Source organism: Podarcis cretensis (assembly GCF_951804945.1).
Source record: "Podarcis cretensis genome assembly, chromosome: 11".
Lineage (NCBI taxonomy): Eukaryota > Metazoa > Chordata > Lepidosauria > Squamata > Lacertidae > Podarcis > Podarcis cretensis.
In genome coordinates, this window is record NC_137180.1 from 31746412 (window position 1) to 31766424 (window position 20013).

General features: G+C 39.5%; 1 protein-coding gene across 12 annotated transcripts in view; it reads left to right on the plus strand.

Annotated features, from left to right (window-relative positions):
• Positions 1–20013, plus strand: part of MEF2C (myocyte enhancer factor 2C) — a 173783-nt gene that overhangs the window by 27693 nt on the left and 126077 nt on the right. The gene's annotated exons all lie outside the window — the stretch shown is intronic.

Consider the following 20013-nt stretch of genomic DNA (forward strand, 5'->3'; position numbering starts at 1 on the left):
TGAATTGTAGAACTTGTTGTTTTCATATTTATGTAACTGGCCAAGCTTGTAGTGTCTCATCTTTAGAGTAACCAAGATAGGTCTTTTAGAATTAAATGCTTATGGTACGCACCTCATACCTGCTACTGTTTTAAGATGATTAAGCGGAAGAAGGGCATTCAGCCAATATTTCAGTGGTGGTCTATAGATTCCTAGCTCAAGACAAAATGCTTTTTAGTAGCATATATAAAATGAAACATGAAGGCCATTGTCTTAAATATATATCAGTACCTTACATTTGCTTTACTAGAGGATATAAAAGTGTCCAGTTGGCCAATTACATTAGACAGATATGTGAAGCCTGGATTTTTTTCCCCCTTTCCCAGTGGCACTTAGCAGTGGCATTGTCGTTATAGAGTATACATATTTATATGTAATATAATAATGCTAAACCCTAAGGCATAATAGAGGCAGGGCATAGGAATATAATCACCTGTGAACCAAGACCTATTTTTTACAGAGTAATTTCAGGATGCTACTTCAGTCCTAAATAAGGTTCAAGGAATATTTTATCATAATGTGTTACTTATGTTTTAAGGAAGTTATAGTCAATAAAATGAGCATCTTTTGAAGCATTTATATGCCCCCCCCTATGCTTCAGTGTGCATTGTATCTATTCTTAATATTATACAAGATTACTCAATGCCACTGGAAGCACTGGAATATATTTCACTAGCTAAAATCCTCAAGATTTGGAAAGCATTGCCTGAAATCTAGCAAAACATACGTATCTGAATTGTTATTGTATGTTATGATATTAGTTTGGGGGGGGCAGTTCTATGATTTGATCCTGCACATCTTTCTATGAGTTAGATTTCACAAAACTGCTTGGGTGACAATAGACAACTCATAGGTTCCAAATATGACATAAATGATTAGATAGCCATTTTATCCTTGCTGATAACTGCATATAGTTGGAATATATGAGTTTCGCTTTTCTCTAAAGTGTGCTAAATTATAAACACTGCACCTATAGTGAGGTTGTCTCAGAAATGTGTACCTGGGGTTGCATTACAAATATCATTGTACAGAATGCAGTTAAAGTTACTTGTTTGGGTTGCCTGTTCTGGAATCCTTAATGTGTGTAATAATGACAATGTTGTACCCTCATGGTAAGGATGTTTACTTGGAAAAGAAGTTGTAGGCAAATAACTCGCTTGTTGATAAATTCTTATGATAATAGGGCAGATGGCTGACTTTTCATAAACCATCATGTAAGCAGGTACCTGTCTTAATATACCTAAACTATATACATTTATACACCTAAAGCATATATTCAAAGATGTAAAAATATTTTTGTCTTGTGATTTAAAAATATTAAGTAACTCTTAGGAGTTACCAGTTCTGAACTAAAAACTAATTAAGTTCTATATTTTCCATTTATTACGTGGATAAAAATGGGTAACACCGCACTCCAAAACGCATTTACTAAGTTGTAAGTTCTGTTGAAATCTATGGAACTTGCTTCTAAAGGAAAGTTATTTGCCAGTGTTGTTGTATTTAATAGAATTTGTTCACAATTATTTTGCTTTTAAAATGTCTTATTTGTAAGAAGTAAATTTTTCAGAAGTTTGACACACTAATCAAGGGCATACTATCTCTCCAAGACAAGCAGCCTTTTAAATGTTTTCAGCAAGTCATGATTTCATGTCAGATGCCAGAGAGAATGATCACTTTAATAACTTTCAGACTTTAACCTGTTGGACATAGACCAACTTCTTAGCTATGTAGCCTAACCAAAATTAGAATAACATGGATCTGAGTGGTTTTAAACTCTCTGATTATTTCTATATGAGGTTCACAAAGTTCTATTCATGGAAATAAAAATAGTATCTTCATCATTTCTACACATCATGTTGTATTTTGTGTAATGTGGGTTCTCTCCCCATGTTAAATTCAAGTTTTATGCAAATGTACATTCCTGGCTACCCGGCAAGTTAAAGATAGATAGATAATACTTTATTCGGCTATAAGCCCACAAGGGCAAGTTAAATGTTATAAATGAAATTCAGAAAAAGTATACATCTTGCTAAAAAGTTTGTTAACTAACTGAAGTGTAGCAAGTTGTGGCTTTAAATGACTGATGGCATAGGTCTGCAGCGTTTATGTTTGTAAAGTACAACGTATATACTTTAGAACTAGTTGACGCAGACTGCAGAAGTTGCAAGTGAAATCTGCAGATATTCAGGCACATCCCCTTGTTTTTTGAATATAGTAATTGGTTTGCTGCTCTGAACAGATTTAAGTTAATCTCCTGAGAGCTGACGGTCAATATGTTACATGCGGACAGGTGATTAAATCCCAGTATCTTCAGTTCTGTACCTTAATCTCAACTGTCGCATTGACTGCAGTGCAGTAGAGCTTGGCTGTTCGCTGGGATTTGTCATCTTTAGGAAATCAGAGCAGCTTATAGAGACAATTCACAAAACCAACAGTGACAACAAAGTCTTATGTGTCTTACAAAAGGAGGATTAGGCAGTTCAGATGTCAACTTGATTGGACAGAGATAAAAGCTGATTGCTGCTGCGTGGCAAGGCACACTTCATTTTCAATTGGTTATTTATTACATAAGGGCTACTATAGCATGATTGCTTAGTCATTGTTAAGTGCAATTGGAAGCATGGGGAAATAATTTTTTTAAAAAAATTGGAGGGGGGATTGCAATGTGATCATTCAAAAATTGCAGCTTAATGGTATTCTAATGCTTTGAGAGCTCACTGGCTGTGCAATTACGACAGAACCTTAAAGTTTTATGTAAATGCACTACCTGGTTATATGAACCTTCTTCCCAAGTAATCGTTCAGAAAGTCAGAGACTACACCTATTTCTTACTGTACCTCTATAGCAAAATGCAACGTAAAGGCACAGTGAATCCTCTAACAAGTTTATTTTGGAGGATTTCTGTTGGAATCATGGAGATTGCTATGGAATAATTTCAGGATGGCAGCTATTTTCCTCAGTTTATAATTTATTTATTTTTTATGTGTGCAAGGCTTTTAAACTCTCTTCCTCCCGAAAGCTTTTGGATATCTTTTAGAATGGAATACTCAGTTGTGTTTTTTGTATTTGGATCTCTGGAGGGTTAACTAATATTTTTTGAATTAAACTTTGGAAGCACTGAACTTTCTAACTGACTAATTGTCTAGTTTCTCCCCTTTTATTAAAACCTGATAAAACCCCATGGATACCTCTTGGTGTCTTACGCGGTGTGACCCCATAGAGTCAGCCATAAATGTAAACATACCATTCCATTGCCTTTGGCAGAGGTAAAGGTGATCTCTAAAATAAATACTGATACGCTTAATTTTTTTTTTTTTTTTTAGTGGTGGTTTGTATTTTTAGAATTTAAAATAAAACACTCATATAGCTATAGATTTCCCCCTATTTGTCATATAGGAAATTTCATTTGCCCTCATCCTCCCCGCCCCCACCTTATTTGTAGGATTCATTGCTTGGTTAAGGTGCAGTACATGTTAATAAGCTGATTTGGACTGTGATCCTAAGCACACTTACTTGGAAGTAAGTGCCACTGAAATCAGTGGGGCTTAAAATAAATGCTTATAGAGATGAAGAGCCAGTCACTAGAGAGAAGGGACTCACCCAAAGCTATGTCCCTAAGCATGTTTACTTGGAAATAAAGCTCTTCTAAAACTAGTGGGATTTGTTTTTAAATGATGTGTTAGGACTCGGGTGCCAGTCAACTTAAATCAAAGCACTCTGGTTTAACTAGATTGTGGACTGGAGTGTGTAAGCATTGAAAATGAACAGTGGCAAAATTGCCGTCTTACTTTGAGGCTGCAAAAATATATAAACAGTGTAATAGAGCGTTTAACCTACCCTGAGCGTTTCATAGCACTATAAAGTAGAAGTTTAAGTGGCAAGAAACTGTTTTAAGGCATGTTGTTATACTTCATGAAGCATTATTAATAATAAAGTTTAATAATAGAATGTGTAGATGCTGCTGGGAATTAAATGTATTCTTTCAACTTACTCTCAAGTGTCAAGAATAGAGTGGAAGTTCACAACTGCTCTGGTTTATGTTTGTGTTACATGTTTTTATAAAATCTGGATATGTATGTGTTTGTAAGCAGCATTTTCAGCGTACAGATTATGATTTCAATCTGTAAATATCTCTGGTAGTGATTATTTTCAGTGGGGGCTGAGCCACCAAACAAAAATTTCTTAGTTTTCCCATGTTTTGTGTGGTCGCGATGGATTCTGAATAACTTAATGAAGTGAATATCATCTAGCAGTAGAGGGGTGTATTAGGAAGGGAGAAACTCACTTATCAGAATTTAGCAACTTTTTCTTATTGTTATAACAAAAAGTTGTGAGATGGTCTTTTATGGGTCACCAGCTGTGTTTTTGTTGTGTGTGTGTATGTAATCGTGAAAGTCTGTTTAGGTGGCATTAAACCATTTTTCACAAATCTCAACTTTTGGAGAAAGTATTGGGATATGAACATCCTCAGCAATGAACTGTATTTTCTTTCTGACACAAGACCAAGATGTCATAAGGTGCCATAAATGTGGTTTATGGCCTAGACTGCAAATATAGAGGTGATAAGACACTTAGCCTCATTCTGTCTAGAATTTACACTATAGACTAAAAGCATCTGAAAGAAACTGGTTCCCACCCTCCCACTACAACCCACAGCTGAAGATGTGTGTTAATATACACTCAATTTCATATAACGATTAATTAAAACAATTTTCTGGGTGTGTAGTTCTTGCTGACATGCTGAAATTTGTTATTATTATTTTTTATCAAGTGTGGCAAATCTTTAGGCTAAAATGCTGCCCACACAATTAGCTGTATTTCAAATGTCTGTGCAGTAGAAAAAGAACAATTCTGGAATCTGCCACTTATTCATGTCATTTGTGATGGGACTATGGCTCATTTGTCACCTTACAGATTCTTGCTATCAAGTTAAGTGGTTTTAACAAAGGCATCTAATGAATTAGGCTCTTGATGAGAGCTCTTGGGCTACTATTTATCAGTTGCTCAGGTGCCACAGGATACTTTGGCTGCAATCCTGCACATAGTTAGGCTGTTTAAATTTCTCTGGAGCCAGTGGAATTTAAATAGATTGATTGTGCACAGGATTGCACCTGGAAATGTCTTTTCTTCAGGGGAGGGGGTATACTGCAAGCTGTACTGAATGTATAAGAATGCATGAAATGTAACATCCCGGTAGACAACAGATTAGTAAGTGTATGTGCATGTTCACATGAGTGTGTACTCCAAGTTACTCCAGAAAGGTGCTATAGAACTGAGTAGGTTTGGAGGGGGGGTGTTACACTCTTTTTGGCTCACCTGTCCTTCCAGCAGGAAATGGCATAGCATATGATAAACTGTGTTGAAGCATTCCCTAGTAAGGCATTTGTGGCAATTCCCAAATGGTTAGTTAAATATGTACATGCTGGAAATGTCAAAATACATGAGAGGTTTTCACCCTTTAGCCAGGAAAGCAAACAAGCAAAACAGATTGCAAACTTTCCCATGAAAAGACATGCTTTTCTTTTTCCTGGAAAACAGAAGGCAACTTTTAATGCTTGCGTACATTGCATTAAAGAAGGACCTGGATTTTATTGGGCAATCCTGTTAATCAAGTGTGCCTAGAAGATCTTGTAAACTATTGTGGCAAAGACAAATGTATAATTTCTTTCTAAACGAGATCATAGTAGCGGCTCTGCAACTAAGAGTAAAGTAAGTGGGCTGGATTGGAATCAGTAAATGCACTGCTGCTGCAGTTAAGAGATTTAGTTATTTCTACCGTGCTCCATCTCTTACATCCTTAAGTCTTGACCCTCTCCCCCAGTTCCTACAGGTTCCCCCTGTCCATAAAGCTATCATAGCAATTCAGGACATCAGTGATGAATGAATGAGAACATCTTGGTAAGCCAGAATGATTTAAGCCAGGGCCCATGTTCTGTCACATCACTGTCAAGGAAGGATTTCAAGGATTGGAGTAAAGAACAGGAAATGGAAGGGACTGCATAGGCCGCAGGCTGGACGCCACTGTATCACAGTGTCACAACAGAGTCAGCTGTCAGAGGAGGCTGGGAACTAGGAGCTGAGCCAAGGAGTTAGCTCAGAGAGACCATAGTGGGAATCGGAGCTGAAGAATGCACAGGAATACACCAGAGCAAGGAAGACCTTGTTCAGGAAGTCAAAACAGGAAGCCTTCATAGTCTTTCATGTCCCGGAGGACCCAACAGCCAACATGGATCTAAGGAACAAGTCTGGGACCTGAGAACACCGTTGCCAGGAAGGTTGGGTAGCAGACGACACAGGGCAGCCATGCAGAAATGAAGGTTCCCAGTGCTATTCCTGGCAGGTCCTGACAAACAGCAAGGAATAATTGCCTAATGAAAAACAGCTAAAGAGTTTTCTTGTAGGCAACAGAGCCATGTGTGGTGCTGCCTTGGTACTCTGGTGACATTCTGGGTATGTCAGACTGATGTTGGCAAGTTCTGTCTATAGCAATTTCCAGATTATATCTGATAAATTAAGACCACTGTAGAGCTCTGAGCTTTGGAACTTGTTCTAAAAAATTCTTTGTGGTGGAGATGTTACAAAAGAATTGACGCTACCTTTAGAATAAACAGTTGTTTTGGCAGACCCAGCTATGTGGGCATGCCAGAATATAAAGAGTAAACTATATGTTACATGCTCACTCACTTCGCTATGCCCCAATGCTTATTTTGACAACAACAACAAAAAATTACTTTGGGAGGGGAAAATTTACAGCAAGCAAAACAATGAAGTTCAAGTGTGATTAAACTAACACTTGAAGCAAACCTTTTAGAGAAAACGACACTTGGACAGTGATTTGAAATGGAGAAAAATGTGATCAGGGAATGAGTTACATGTGTGCTCCCTCCTCTGCAGTTAAAAAAGATAACAAAAAGAAAAGATAATTATATGTGAAATGTTGCTTTATTTCTCAGTGGGGCAGAGAGGGGCTAATATTACCAGTGTTTAATGTTGGTTGCTGACAGCATTCAGTTGACCCTATTATTTGCAATATGATTGAAGTCAATGCTGAATTTATATGCTGGCCTAGGAATCTATCTAATATATGTTTTAATTTTTTATCTTTTAGTACTTTAAGCCAGAGATGTAGAGTGAGATAAACTCAGTTAAAGACAGTGGCTGAGTTTGTAAACGTAGCAGGATGAGTGCCGCTTGTGGTATGCAACTATTGCCTGGGTTAAACTGCAGTATTTGCTTTTAAATATTCAATCAATACCTGTTTAAAGAGGAAAGACTTTGTACAAAGGGCTGAGAGGACTAATTGCTTAGAGACAACTTCTATAGAAGCAAAGTTAGCGGATCAAACAATCCTCAGGAAATGATGTCTTTTAACAGTGAAATGATGTAGCTATTGTGAATGTTTTCTTAATTTTAATTGTCTGAAAATATAAACTATCAGTGCAGTTAAAGACAATGCAATTGCAAGAACTGCTTCAGTTTTGATGAAAAGCAGATTTTTGTTCTGGATAGTGAAATGGACAAAGTTGTTCCTGCACAATTGGTGACAGCAAGAGAACTTCCTGATTTAAAAAGGAAGCCCAATGTGGTCTAAACAGTCACATCAGAGTGAGGATTTGGGTGGTCCTGTTTCTCCTTTGGTTTTGCTACCCTAAACCACATTTTAGAAGGCCAAGTCTTCATGTCCATGTTAACACTGTGGACTCCCAGAATGACAACGTTTTTGCTTCTGGTGGTGGAGAACCTCCGGAGCCAAACAGTGGGTTTAATTCTGAAGCCCTAAGGACAATTTACTATGAAGTAAGTCCCACTGAACTTGTGGTTGTTACTTCGGGCTAAAACATGCTTGGAATCCCACTGTGGATATGTTACTTTGTTTGGCTAGATAATGCCAAGAAGATCGGGGATGATGATTTCCAAAATAAATTCTTCATCTCTTTGATTTTATTGCTCCAATTCCATATTCCTTTCTCATTACCTATTGTACAGAGAAATTTGCAGGTGGGTTGTAGCTAATAAAATAATTTTTCAACAAAATACTGTCCTTTTATAAAGGAGACACATGTGCATTTGGTTTTAAGGGGTTAGACAAGCTAGACCAGTGAGGAGGGAGAGGCAGATGAATCTGGTTTAGCAGTTTCCCTTAACCATTTCAGGGTTTTTTTCCCTCAAAAATTCCTTCAAAAGTCATGGGCAGATTAAGTTTAATTAATAAATAAACAGGATACTGTTATCACTAATGTTTTTTTAAGTGTTTGTTTTGATTGAAAGGTATTTTGTAGCAGTTTTTGTACATGCTTGTCTGGAAAAAAAGAACTGACACACATTACTTGCAGTGATTTTGCTGTCCATGGCAAAAGAAGTTGTCAACCCCAGTTTACAGTGTTCAAAATGTGAACTGGAATGTTCATAGGCGCCTTAGACATTCTGTACATCACACAGCTTAAAATGCAGACTAGAATATGCATCCTTGCCACTACCATAGCATGTAGCTATTGAACTTAACCAAAAATACATTTATGTATAAATTCACATCACAGTAATATGATCGTTAATGTTAATGAGGTACGGTAACCTGATAGACTCATTAACTACCAAAGAGAATGAAACAGTATTTCATTAAAACTGCTTAAAGTGTAAACATTTTGTTTAAAAAGAATTTTGTAACCTAGTGATATCAGATCATGGATACTGTGATTAAATTTAAAAGCATGGCGGTGCCGACAGTGGAAGATAATTTAATATTGTATTTTAAAGGGAAAGCACTAATTAGTCGCTGGAAACCCGACATTTTAAAAGAAGTGATTGAATGTGCAACTACTAAAGTACTTTAACATATATGTGGAATTGATGCCATGAGGCCATCAACTTAGTGGGATCAGTCCAGCAGGAAAAATTTTCTTAGCAACTGTTCCCAATGAACAATTACTTTATTTGTCCATTACTTCTCAACAACAGAAATTTGAAGTATTTTGAAGCAAATTTTCTATTTTGATTCTGTCTTTTGAGTTTTGTTGAATGCAAGAAACCTTTACCAAACTTCTTTAAACTGTACCTTTCATTATTTTGAATGGCTGACCTGTATGCTTTATGGGCTGCAGACTTTGCATAGCTTTTTTGTTTTAGAAGAGTCCCATGCCACCCTAAAGTGGTCTGCTACAGAACTTATTGCTGCGTGAAGTTGGGGGGCTTTTTAGTTAGCCTTCAGCACTGAAAAATAAATTTGCTCTCTGATTGCAAGCTAAGATATGTACGTTATATAATGTCTCACCTAGTATATTTAAATGGTGACTTTGCAATGGTAAATTATGATGGAGGGTTTGCTGACTTTGACCACAGGAGTTATGTTTTCCTGTGTTTTTATAATTACATTTAATAGATATTCAAAATATATGTGAAATGTGTCACAAGAGGCTATTGAATGAGAATGACAGAAGATCATTTTTCTTGAGTTATTGGTGCAAAAATGAGAGTCTGGGGATAGAATGGGACAGTCAAATGGCACAATATGAGGTGGGGAGGATTGTGGTACCACTATAATAATGCTGAAGGGACACAGGTGGCGCTGTGGGTTAAACCACAGAGCCTAGGACTTGCCGATCAGAAGGTTGGCGGTTTGAATCCCTGCAACGGGGTGAGCTCCTGTTGCTCGGTCCCAGCTACTGCCAACCTAGGAGTTCGAAAGCACGTCAAAGTCAAGTAGATAAATAGGTACCGCTCCGGCGGGAAGGTAAACGGCGTTTCTGTGCACTGCTCTGGTTCGCCAGAAGCGGCTTAGTCATGCAGGCTACATGACCCGCAAGCTGTACGCCTCCCTTGGCCAATAAAGTGAGATGAGCGCCGCAACCCCAGAGTCAGCCACAACTGGACCTAATGGTCAGGGGTCCCTTTACCTATAATAATACTGACTCAAACTAGCCAGTAGTTGCATTTTGAAGTAATGCCATCATCAAAATAGCTTATCAGCTGCCCCTCCCCTTCTCAGCTGTGAGGAGGACAACTTGTGCAATTATGTGATTATACAAGCTCAGAACCCATCCACCCCAACTCACTAACATCCACACCAGAAACCCCATTAATACGGGCTTCTTGCAGTGGAAATACTTCTATTTGTGCTTTTCCGCAGTATGGAGGTTTAGGTCACTATCAAAATATGTTGGTCTCTGCATTGCTTTGACTCTTAATGAAAATAATCCAACAGAACGATTGTGTAGTGAGATCTACCGAAGGAATCAACAGAGTGATTTTCCATTTAGGAGGGAGCTAACAAGCATAAGGCCTTCACAGGCTCATTAATGCAACCCATAGCACTCCTAAGACAATCTATACAAAGCAGCCCAGTGGGTGCTAGTGTGTACCTCTGCTTCAGCCTCATCCAGATTGAATCTAATTGGAACACAGCCATAGAAAAAGGAGTGTGTGCTTTACTAATGTCAGAATTTGCAATGAATAGTGAAGGATGTAGAAGGCTGACAGTGGCATGGGCGCTTATGTTGGCAGGATTGGTGAGGGACACAGGTCTTTGGTTTGTGAGGATTTGCAAGGGAATGTGCTAACCTTGAGAAAGAGCTGAGAAGGTGAGGAATGGGAAGCTTTGGTGTTGCTTAGACCAAGATGAGTGAGAACTGGTGGCCTGAGTTTGCAATAGTAGTAGCAATGAATGGGTTTGGGGCAGGCAAGACATGGAAGGTGTGAAACTTTGGGACTTGGTTTTAATGGGTGTTCTTAAGAGTCATCCCTGGTCCTACTGCTGTGAAAAAAAATTGTAGCTGAGATCTCTGGGCACGTGCTGTGTGAGGCTTTAAACCCTGCAACCCATTTCAGATTGCCGCCTGTAATTTAGGGAAATCACTGTAATAGAATAGCCAGTCTACTGCAGTACCATAATACTTGGGGAAAGGGCTGTAACTCCATGTTAGATCATCTGCTCTGTGTGCAGAAGGTCCCAGCTTCCTTGCCTGAAAGTTGAAAGAGCTGCTGGCAATCAGTGTCAATCAACTAAGTTATATTCAGAGTACATCCATGGAAATGAACGAACATTCCTAAGTTATCTCTATTAATTGCTGTGGGTCTACTCTGAATAAAACTTAGTTGAAAACCGCCAAATATAAGGTTGCTTTTTCATGTTCCTATGTACACATACAGTGGTGAGCAGCTCATGCAGTGGGGAGTTAATGGTAGTAAATGTCCCGTTTCTGGAACTGTTAATATTTACTGTGCTGACTGAATGGCTGTGAATCTGCATTTGATTTTATTATGTTGCCTGAAAGAAGAATACCAACAAACTGGGCTAGAACATCCAAGCACATATTTATTCCTGCCAGGCATTTATCTAAAGGTAATTTCAACTTGAAAACAGTTGGTTTGCAACTGAAAATTATTATTTTTTATTTTTATTTTAAGGCGGTACAATATTTACACATATAGATGCATCTGATAAAAACAACAACTTGTAGCATGAAGATGAGCTGAAGGCCAGATTTATCACTGGTCTACTTTTGTCTTAAGTGGAGATTGGCAATACAATACTACTCATTTTTATGTGGAGGCTTGTCTCACTGCCTTCATTGGGGCTCACATGGGATGGCAGCCTGCATCGTACTGCTAAACCTCTGAAACATGCAGCATTCCCCCTTGCAGCCATTCCCGTCAGAGTGCTGCTGCAACAAGGAATTCACTGAAATGCAACATTGTGCTTACTAATTCTTATTTTCTCTGCTACTGTTCCTTTGTGGACTCTAGCTCAGAGTTGCAAGTGTATCTGTTTGTGGCTCCCAGTGGCCGGGCATTCCAAGCAGATGTAAGAAGTTAGCAAATCCTCATCCTGCTGCTGCTTTCGTTATCTATCTGTCACTCTCTCGTATTCTGAAGCCGGAGCGTAAGGAGATGCAGTGACGGTGAGATAAAGCAGGGCTTTTTGCTGGCTGCAAAACCAGAAGTGTCTATAACTTTATCTCTTAGAGTTGTTAGGTATAGAATGTCATGAGATGCTGGAATTTGGGAATATCAGATACTGTAAATGTAGGATGCAGCATGACATGTTGCAAGTCTCTCTCTTTTTCCTGTTTGTTTATTTGTGTGCACGTATGCAAAGCAATACACAATGAAGATGTTAAGAATTAAACTGGATGTGGAAAATACAGATCATAGCAGCAGACAAAGAAGAGGAATCTTTTGTACTTGTGTAAAAAAACCCAGGTGGTTTCCATAGAAGGTTTTGGCCAGGATGCACTATGCTAATTTTTCTCAGATGGATATTTCGTCATGTGCCTTAAGCAATGTGCTAGAGTTGTGCATTGGTGGGAAGATTCGGGAATGATTTCATTACAGAATGGGAGAGGGGGAGTACCTACTTTTTGTCTATTGATTTCAACTATATTGGAACAATAAACACGATTAGAGTAGCAGCAGAGTAAATTTGTAGCATCATGAAAGTGCCCTACGTTTCAGCAAGCGCTCAGGATTCCCACTTCTGTCCATGAGCAGAATACTTATTTGGTGTAGGACTTTAGCTGTTGTAGTCTGTGGGCTGAATTTGTTCCTTAACTGTATAACTGAATGGAATATAACTGAATGGAAGTTGAACTCTGCACTTCAAACCCTTCCAGAGCGTTTATCCTGCATGCAACATACCTCAACGTAGAACACGGCCCTTGGAGGTATAGGATAAGCTTCAAGTAAATTTCCATGAGTTGAAAGGCAGAAATATTAGCACTGCTACTCAGACATCCCAACAAGAAGGGGAAAAATCTGAAAAACAAACAAGCATGAATTATTAGGAATGACTGCCAGCTGACTGACCTGTCACTTGTGACATGGTTGTGGAATGCCTTGCATAGAGCAAAAGCAGGGGTGTTTAACCTCAGACCCAAGGGCTGAGTGCAGCTCTCCAAATCTGGGCCCCAGATCTCTGCCCTGAGACCACACCCTTCCCTGGCCCCATGCCACACCCTCCCACAGTTCTTTTATGTGCCTGGAATATGTCTTTGAACTGGAATAATGCCTCTTGCTTGCCTGGATGGAAAGATGTGCATGCAGAGATGGAGAGAGAGAGAGAGAGAGAGAGAGAGAGAGAGAGAGAGAGTTTGCAAGGGTAGACTGTACCCTACTTTTAAGAGATAAGAGACACATCCATTGTCCCACCAACCTCTGGCAATGTGGCCCCATAGTTAACCAGAGGGATAATCAGGCATAAGAGGGGCACTTAGATGAATGCTCATGAGCTTCATGGGTAAAGCCCCGAATAACATGTCTGGTGACCATTGTTTTTTCTCCTTGGGTACATTTCAGCCAGTAGAACATTAAAGGGGGGAGGGCGGTATTTCGTTTAGACCACTTCTAGTACTATAGCTCAGGGGTGGGAAACTGTGGGCTCTCTAGATGTTGTTGAACCTCAGCTCCCAGCAGCACCAGCAAGCATGGCCAGTGGCAGGGATGATAGAAGTTGTAGTCTGGCAACATCTGGAGGGCTGAAGTTTCCCCATACCTATTACAGCGGTACCTTGGGTTACAGACGCTTCAGGTTACAGACTCTGCTAAACCAGAAATAGTACCTCGGGTTAAGAACTTTGCTTCAGGATGAGAACAGAAATCACGTGGCGGTGGCACAGTGGCAGTGGGAGGCCCCATTAGCTAAAGTGGTACCTCAGGTTAAGAACAGTTTCAGGTTAAGAACAGACCTCCAGAACGAATTAAGTTCTTAACCCGAGGTACCACTGTATGGCAAAAGATGTGTAAAAAGAGCCACAGTTTCAAATTTCACACACACACACACACACACACAGAGAGAGAGAGAGAGAGAGAGAGAGAAAGAGAGAGAGAGAGAGAGAGAGATTTCTTAACGTCTTACAAGGGAGTCGTAGCTCTCCTTTTAAAGCCCATGTACTCAGAATTATTCCCATCTGCCCTTCCTCTATTCCCATTCAGTAACCTTGTTGCAAGGTTATGATTAGTTAGAAATGGATCTTAATCACCAGTTGTAATGTTCCCCTTTTTGCTGCAGCTGCTCGAGAGAAGCGAAAAACGTTGCAAAACTTTGTCTTTGGTTTTATTTGCTACCCAGAAAGAAAGAAAGAAAAGAGAAAATACTTTTCTATACATACAGGACATGGAACTCAACAGCGGGGAAAGAGAAAGGATGCTATATAACAGAACATACTTGTTTAGGCGTATTAAATGTGTCTCTTTCAATGGCATTGTGTTTAGTTGGGCCGAGTCATCATTAAATGGATAGTAGAAGGAATAACAAAAAGCATTCATTATAAAGTCTTTACCTTAAAAAGAAAAACTTCAGAATATATTACATGCATGGACATTCAGTCTACAATATGCTGCTGAATTTATTTAATTAGAATTTAAACATGTCTCTCTGATTATTTAATTGTGTGAGGGGAGGGGGGATTTGTGTTTCTTTTTCGGTAGTTGTGCCAAGCTATCCGTTTGTGTTTCTTTGGTGGTCACCTGCCTCGTTCCTAGCAGATGCATGCAATCTGCTCATCTTGAAGATGTTAGAACGTGCTGCTGGTGTAGCTGTAGTTAATGCATGAATCTTTTCTTGGGCGGAGGGTAGTAAAACAATTAAATAAGGAAGCTGCTTTATACGAAGCCAAGCCATTAGACTATCCAGCTCAGCATTTTCTGCACTTAACAGGAAGAGGGTGTCAGGAGGGTTTTCACCAAGCCTAACTTGAAGACTGAACCTCGAAACTTCTGCATGTAGAGCAAACGTTTTACTACTGAGCTATAGCTGCTTCTTTGCTGAAGTGCTATTGCTCAAGGTGTGGTGATACCCATAAGCAGTAAAAATGTCTTACTTCAGGAGGAGTTGAACAAGGGACCTTCCAGGAGACAGGCTTCAGCCTTGAGTCATTTATTCTCACTTAAGCCCACTTATTTTTAGCATGCAGACACAGGTCACCATCATCATGCTTATACACTATATCATAGCCTATGTCCCTCCAGATGTGGCTAGACTACAACTCCCATCATCCTCAGCCATTGGCTTTGCTTACTGGGGCTGATGGGAGTTCAGCCACATCTGAGGCCCAAAGGCTGCCCCCACCTGCTGCTATTGCTGCGGGGGTGGGGTGGGGAATGTTGTATGATGACTGCTCAGAGTGGATGAAGGTTTCCTTGCGGGTCTGTGGGCATTTCTGGCATTTTCACATCATCACCATCATGGGTACTACTGTTTCCTGTTTCACTACATTTGATGAAGAGGAAAATCCCAGAATACCAATAGCAAACTATTCATTGTGACTTGTTTTTTTACATTGTGACTGGATGCTTTAGGGCATTGGTAGGCAATCTAAGGCCCGGGGACCAAATCCGGCCTAATCGCCTTCTAAATTCAGCCCTCAGATGGTCCGGGAATCAGCATGTTTTTACATGAGTAGAATATGTCCTTTTATTTAAAATGCATCTCTGGGTTATTTGTGGGGTATAGAAATTCGTTCATCCCCCCCCAAAAAAAAATATAGTCTGGCCCCCCACAAGGTTTGAGGGACAGTGGACCAGACTCCTGCTGAAAAAGTTTGCTGACCCCTGCTTTAGGGCCCAACTGCTGATGGGGGGGGTGCTTTCCAACTCATGGGGTAGAATCTCTCCCTGCCATCCATACCCCTTCCCAGGCCACCTTCCAACCTCTTTAGGTCTTTTTTCATGGCTGGAATGAAGAGGTATATGTGTGAGTATATGATTTTTGATTGACTGACATGGGGCCCCAAGAAGATTGGATAAGTCAGTTTGCAACCCTCCGACGTACAACAATTCCCCACTCTTGCTGTAGATGTTCTGTTGCATAAATGTCCTGTTACTTATGAGAGGGCGTTATTTGTGGTGATTTTTTTTTTTTTGGGGGGGGGTTACAGCATGAGGAGAATCTCTTTTCACTTCTCACCACAACCAATAAAAAGGTGCATATCTTATAGTGTGCTCTGAGAACCCAGCTTGCTATATGAGGCAGAAGGTAGCAGTTGTTTCTCTGTGGGAAGAAAGTTCTGTGTTATATGAGCTTACACGGCTCTGAGGAAAGCGTTGCAATGTGTGGACTATGGTACAGGAGCTTGGTGGATAAGATGCCCACTGTCAGTGGACCAGGACTGATACATATTTTGATATACACATTGGATTTGTTATTCTCACTACCCATCGGCATACCCAGTGTGATAAGGAAGAATAGAATTCAGAAGAGCAATCCAGATGGAAGTTGCATGCACATAGCTCTTGCTAATTTACCGCATTCTTGCTTGTCTAACTGTGCAAACCTCTGTATCAGTGCTTTAATGACTCTGGTCAAAAGGTGGATATACATTCAATAAACAAACACGCACCTTTTTAACTTTCTCACCATCATGCTAGTCTACACAAATCTTAATAAGCAGAAGGGAGGTGTCATTGGCTACCTGCCTTTCTTTCCAGCAGCCTACCTGGGCTCATGTCTGAAAATGGAGCTCTTGTCAAGGGTAGCCAATTGAAACATAATTGTAACTCCAGGCTGTTGTTTTGTGGCAAATGAAGCAGAATAGGGTGCTATTCATTTTACACTACTGTTGAAACTTCATGGAACTCTTTAAATATATTTACACCCATGCAGTGCTATCTTGAGATCTTGAAATGAACTACTAGAACAAGTATAGCATTTTTTTAAAAAGACGTGTGTTAACATTAAAAATGTGTAGACACAATGCATTCATACCAAAGAACAGAATTTGTGTTACAAGTTAATGTCATCCATCATCCTATTATTCCCATTCTTAACGATAAAACTTCTATCTTTGAATTGCCCTCTTTTCAGAGGAGTTGATTTCTTTGGGCTTTTTCGATAGCTAAAAAATTAATTCTTCAACAGTGGAAAGCTCCATTAATTCCCAAAATCAAAGACTGTTTTAATGAGCTTAGTGACTTGACTGAATTTAAAGTAGCTGCAATATACATTTACATAAATTAAATATATTTAAAGAATTTGATCTCTATTTTTAGTGGGTTTTTTAAAACAAAAAAATCTGTTCTACTTTAGGGCTGGTTGCCATGAATTTAAAACCCAAATTATTCATGGTTATTGAGTCAAGAAAAAAAAACCCTACTATGTGTTTCTTTAAACAAGCTCAGGTGATATATTAATAAAAATTATTCAATGAAGACAGTCATATCTGTAGTGTACTGTTGGTGACACTAGCCTTCTGTTTTTAAAAAATGGATCCAGGAACAGCAATGTGAAACATTATTTCAAGATGTGAAGTGATACTTTTAGTCTGAAGTCTAAAAACACAACTTCCTGTATGCTACTTCAGCAGAGTTAATGAACAGATAAGTCTAAGACATCTTAACATTACTTTATATATACTTTACTTTCTATACAAATGGCTAAAAGAACCGTGGTTGGTTTAAAATGCTGTGAAAAACACATCAACCTGTACCTGAGCCACAAAGAGCCAGGTTTCCTCTTCTTCATGCTGTCAGTTTCATGGCAGTACTTGAGGCCCTCTCTGTCCCCCATGGATGTGGTGTTACTAGGGCATTCCAGTTGCCAACTGAAAGTGAACGAATATATTTTGGAGTGGGCACCTCAATTAGTACACTGGATATGCAGTTGCTCCTAGAAGTAAAAAGCAGCAGCAACAAAAATCTTAGCCATAATAATATCAAAGTAGTATTTCAAATAGACAGTTTCCATATTAGAGCTGTATACAGTTAAGGCTGCAATCCTAGACCCATTTACCTGGGAGTAAGCCTGTGAATTCATCTACTGCTGAGAGGGATATGTTAAGATTGCACTGTAAATTTCATTCATTTCGGTAGGATATAAGTGACCTACCTGTGTGCAGGATTGCAATCTAAAAAACTCCAGCTAGAATTCTAGTGCTGGTAGTCTGAAATAGGAAAATTCCTTCCTGGGCCCAATTAAAGCTGTGACACTGGACAATGTCCAATGATGGTGTGTGTGTGTGTGTGTGTGTGTGTGTGTGTGTGTGTGTGTGTAATGTGTTAGGTTGCTGGTGTCCACATTCTGAGGATAAGTGTGCTGCTAGCCTCCTGAAAGCCAGAGAAGACTGGGCCAGCAACCTCTTGCCACCCAACAAAATAACTCTGACATGCCTTCCCTAGCCTTTCAGAACAAAATTAGCTCCCTCCTCAGTGGAGGAAGTGGAGATATGTGGGAGAGAGTGTGGTATTTTCAACCACTAATGGACTAAAAGCCTGCATAATGCTTCTGTTATTTCTGGACGTCTGTGTGCCTGGTTCTTTTTGATATCTGTTCCTTATGTGAATTCTGAATCAACATTTGTGAATATCTGAATTACCCCTTCAGGATAAACTACCTGGAAAGGAGAATGTATATACACTAAAATCTTACTGTTCAGTCCTACACATGTTTACTCAGGAATAAACCCCATTGAACTAAGCGGAGCTTGCTCCCAAAATGAGTGCATTTGATTGAAACCTTATAGTATAATCCTTTGCATGTTTACTTGAAAGTAATTTCCATTGTGTTCACTGGGGATTATCCCCCCAGTTATGTAAGTATGTATAGGATTGCAACCTAAGACAACTTTGCCTTAAACATCAAACATTTAGTAGTTTATCTACAGTCAGAAATAGTCCAACCCAGCAAAAGGCATACCTCATGGAGTGTCTGAATATTGGTTTTTAGTTCTTGGACTGTATTCTTAAATGTACTTATCTATCTTATTGAACTCAAGATAACCAACTGACTGCAAGTTTATATTCTATATTAGGGACGGGAAATCTCTTTTGAATCTCCTGAAGGTAATGAATTGAGGGCTGCATGCTGGCAGTGGGTGTGGCAAAAGGCAGTGGTAGACAGGGCTAGACCACATGTATCCCACACGTGTATTTCCTTGAAGAAAAGGTAGAATAGAATTGCAATACAATAAATAAAAGTAAATACATTCCACACTTCAGCTAGGCAATTGCTCTTGGTATATCTATCTTCCCTCTTCCAGTGGTAGTAAACACTGTTGTATAACTCACAGAGGCAAAATACTTCCCATGTAATCTATTCATTTTTTTTAAGAAAAAGAAAAAGAATCACCTTATCATTCATCACTTATGATTTTCATTTAGACAAAGATAGCTTTTATAAAACTGGAATGGAAAACAATTTCTTCCCTGCGGTTATACCATGGGAAATTAAGGAAATGGCATTAGAGGCAGAAAAATATATATATAAAAAATCTCTTGGTGCAGACAAGATATGACGAGCGTGGGCATTTTGCACTTAAAAATACCCTGCAATGCCTTTGCCAGCAGCCTCTGTTTCCGAAAGGGAAGGACCACCCTCTTTAGTGGTGAAATGCAACTCTTTAGTCATGCCTTTCTTGGGAACAGACAGCTTGTTTTGTGAAGCTGTCCCAAAATATGTATTATTCATGGGTGGTGGCCCACCAAGGAGACTTGGTACAGTTGTAATGATAGGTTAGAACTTTGCCAGTCCAGTTCATGCTCTTCTTCAGACTCTGTTTCAAGTGGAGTGGGGAAAGCATTTATCTTGACATTTCTTTGTCCATGTCTACATGTGCTTGCTGTGTGGTGTTCATTGTGGTGTTCAACAATTCTGAGTTTGCTGTTCAAGGTGTGAGTCCACCTGAACGTGATCCCCCTCTCCCTGACTGTGTCAGATTTCTCCCTGGTTTGTGTGTGTGTGTGTGTGTATGTGTATTGATCTGATCTCCATAGCTCCCAAGCACATTTGAGTGTATAGGGACACAGCATGGTGTGTGGTCCTGCAAAGTATTGTTTGAAGCCTATTTCAGCAATTTTTATGTCTTAGTCGGCGACTTCAGAGAGAAATCTTTGCTTTTCTAGCTGTTTTGAAACTTCAGCTGTCGTAATCTGCTAAATGGAGTGGTCAGCATTTATCCCTGGCTGGCTGTGCTTCCTGATCTGGAAATATCCTCATGGGAGGAGTTGCCCCATGAAGCATGTACCCAGAATGCTTCAGGGTGTGGACCATGG